The following is a 3,427-nucleotide window of genomic DNA, read 5'->3' as shown; positions in this document are numbered from 1 at the left end:
AAAAAAATTGAATTAAAAAATTACACAAAAAATGAGGAATTTTAAATAGTTAATTTGATACGAATATCGATATATTTTTATTATGCATAAAGTACTATATATTGATGCATATTACTTAGATTCAAGATTACAAGTAAATTATGCATAAGTACAACTTATTAAAACTCAATGTTTGAATTCATATAAATAACTGCGGATAAACATAATCAAATACAGGATAAACATATCATTTTAAAATATAAAAAACCTAAAATATAATTAGAATAATTATCGAGTTCTAACAAAATAAATAATTATTATAATTATAAGAAAATTATATTATTAAACCAAATATAAATTACTTCGTTATTGCATCTAAACTAAATTATAAAAAAATTGAATTAAAAATTTACACAAAAAATGAGTAATTTTAAATAGTTATTTGATACTAATATCGATATATTTTTGTCAAATTTTTATGATATCTTCAAACTTATATTTTATTCAAAAATAAAAACATAATTGTTTTCTCAAAATCACATAAGACCATATTATAACATCGACTGAGATAAATAATAAAATGAAATATTAAAATCAAAATGTATCTCGCTGCATTGCGCGAGTACCCTTCTAGTAACTATATATATAGAGAGACTTCTATTTTGAGAAATCGTGAAATTGTGATAATCTTGAGAACTAGTGCATCATGTACTATTTCATATGATTTCTTTTCATCTAAGACTATGAGTGAGAATATCGATTAACATTTATTTGTTTCAAGATGTGTTTGTTTCATATGTAGTCTGTTCACAAGGTGAACCTTATTAGCGTGTTTGTAAAACAAAAACACATAAAACAGTTTTACTTTGTAAACCGAATACATATAAAACAAACACATTGTAAAGCAAATTTTATGTTAATTAACATATTTTGATAGGAAAAAAAATCATGTTAAACAAAGCCTTAAAGTAAAAAGTTCTCATAGATCTCATAATTTCTAGAGTTCTCAAATGATTAAACTCATATATGTTATGTATACACACACACATATTTTGATTTATCTGTAGAAATATTTCAGTTCTAAATCGATTCTAAGTAAAACGAATTTCTGATGCTAAACCTAATATCTAACAAGCAATTTTATAAATAAAATTAACAAACTATACTACCCTAAACCCTATACCTTAAACCATAAATCTCATTCACATAACATATGATTATGAAAAAAAATATAAATAAAAATAAAATTCATAATTCATAATGAAGATAATAAGTAACAAAAGCATATAAGAAGGAATATATAATACTCACAGTGTTGATCAAAACCAGATCTTGGATGAACCCTAAAGCTTCAATATTGAAATCCAGGGACGATGGAGTTCGTTTTACCAAATAAAGGTGAGGGAAGGAAGAAGGGTAATATAGTAATATTGTCATATTAAAGCACAAAAGTCAAAAGTATCTGGTAATATAGTAAGAAGGGTTGCTTTTGAAGGGCTGGTCAATATATGACTGCGCCAACTTTGAGGTTAAATTTTATAGCATAATTTGGTGTAATTTTTGAAATAGAGAATCTAAATAATAAGGGTGGTGTTTAATTGGTTTAAGCTTGGTTTCAAAGATCAAAAGTATTAGGAAGTCCCAAGTTCAAATCCAAGTAGGAATAAAAATTCTCTTGTGGCAAAGGAGGTTCAAATGCGGTCACTCCGGACTATCTGCAAAGCATATGGTCGTCCTGAGATTAATCGGCTCGCATAGCGAGTTGGATATCCAGGTTAACAAAAAAAAATAGAGAATCCATTAGAGTTAGATTAATTAGGGCTATAAACGAACCAAACGAACACGAACGGAGGCTTGTTCATGTTCGTTCGTTTTACTTAACCGAACAAACGAACGAACGCGAACGGTAAACGAACGAAAATCTTTGTGTTCGTGTTCGTTCGTTTAGAAATAAGGTGTGTTCATGTTCATTTATGTTCGTTCGTTAACATGCTAAACGAATGTAAACGAATGAACAGGCTAAATGAACAAAAACGAACGGGCTAAATGAACATAAGTAAATATTATTTAAATTCAAAGTAAATAAACAAAATATTATATATTAATATACAAACGAACGGTAAATGAATGAACGTTCAAGAACATAAATGAACGAACGGGGCTCTTGTTCATGTTCGTACGTTTAACTAAACGAACAAAAAAATTGTTCATGTCCGTTCATTTATTAAATAAACGAACTTCCCTTCGAACGGTTCATGAACGGTCCGCTGAACGTTTGGTTCGTTTACAGCCCTAGATATATAATTTTCATTTTTTTGAGTTCTGATTTCTTTATTTTGAATTTCTTTTGAAAAATCTGTTTTACAAACTTTGCAATTTTTCTCTCTCTGTTTTTTTTGCCTTTTTTGTTGGATTCTCGAGTTTCTCTATTTTGAACTCGAACTTATAATGCTTGAATTTTAGGAATAATATTTAACTGAAATTTGTTAAAATGAAGATCGAGGTTGAGGTTAAACATTGAAAATTGTTCGAGCTCGAACACTATTTTTAAAAAAGTTATCGTGTTCGAGCTCGACCATAATATTTTTTTTTCTTCATATAGAGCTCGAACAGCTTACTACTTGACTTGTTACCAACTCTGTTTATGACTACACTATTTTTAAAAAAGTTATCGTGTTCGAGCTCGACCATAATATTTTTTTTTCTTCATATCGAGCTCGAACAGCTTACTACTTGACTTGTTACCAACTCTGTTTATGACTATTGACTTGTTACCAACTCTGTTTATGACTATTGACTTGTTACCAACTCTGTTTATGACTATTGACTTGTTACCAACTCTGTTTATGACTATGTCCTCAGGGGAGGAACACAAACTTTCAAACCGTAAGGGCCGGACCTAATATATTATGTATTTTAAAGGGACCAAAAATACACTGTCCAGGAAAACATTCAAGGTGGTTACATAAAGATGGTTTAGTAAAACCAGACAAATGTAACCCACTTAGGAGAATACAACAGGAAGTGAATACCTTTTCACATGTGGCTTGGGTCATCAGTAAAACACTCAAAGAGAAGTGAGGATACAACATGTAATCTGGGATATATTAGAGATGGTAAGCAAGTCGATGTCCCTCATAAAAGAAAATTGCGTGATTTAGATACAAATTTGAGGAAGAGAACTAAATGTCCTAGTTCAGATTCTTGTGAGTTAAAAGAGGCTACAAAGAAGGAATTATTCCAAAAATGGCCAGGTCATCTAGTTCCAAATACAGTCGCTTTGTTAACAAATTCTGGACTTTCGTGTTTTGGGACAAATACACTTGGTTTAACTTAAGAAGCAACTGATTGGGTCAAATATGGAATTTTAAATACATTTCAAGAACAAATTGGTTTTTGATTTCAAAGACAGCAACAAGCCAACAAAAAGTGCAGCAACAGATTCTTG

The 3,427-nt window shown here is 29.7% G+C and overlaps 1 protein-coding gene across 3 annotated transcripts in view; it reads right to left on the bottom strand.

The window, feature by feature from the left end:
* The window catches only part of LOC112507251 (short-chain dehydrogenase/reductase 2b-like), a 4,737-nt gene extending 3,392 nt beyond the window's left edge, over window positions 1-1,345 (bottom strand). For 2 of the 3 annotated variants that reach the window (XM_025111736.1, XM_025111738.1), the window contains exon 1: window positions 1,291-1,345. The gene's annotated coding sequence lies outside the window, so the exon portion shown is untranslated. The remainder of the gene's footprint in view (window positions 1-1,290) is intronic. The other variant, XM_025111737.1, reaches the window with a different exon arrangement.
* Between the last annotated feature and the right edge of the window lie 2,082 nt (window positions 1,346-3,427).

This window comes from Cynara cardunculus (genome assembly GCF_001531365.2).
Source record: "Cynara cardunculus var. scolymus isolate 2C chromosome LG 2, CcrdV1, whole genome shotgun sequence".
Taxonomy (NCBI): Eukaryota; Viridiplantae; Streptophyta; class Magnoliopsida; order Asterales; family Asteraceae; genus Cynara; species Cynara cardunculus.
The sequence above is the reverse complement of the archived record's forward strand: the minus strand, read 5'-3'. Positions and strand labels throughout refer to the sequence as shown.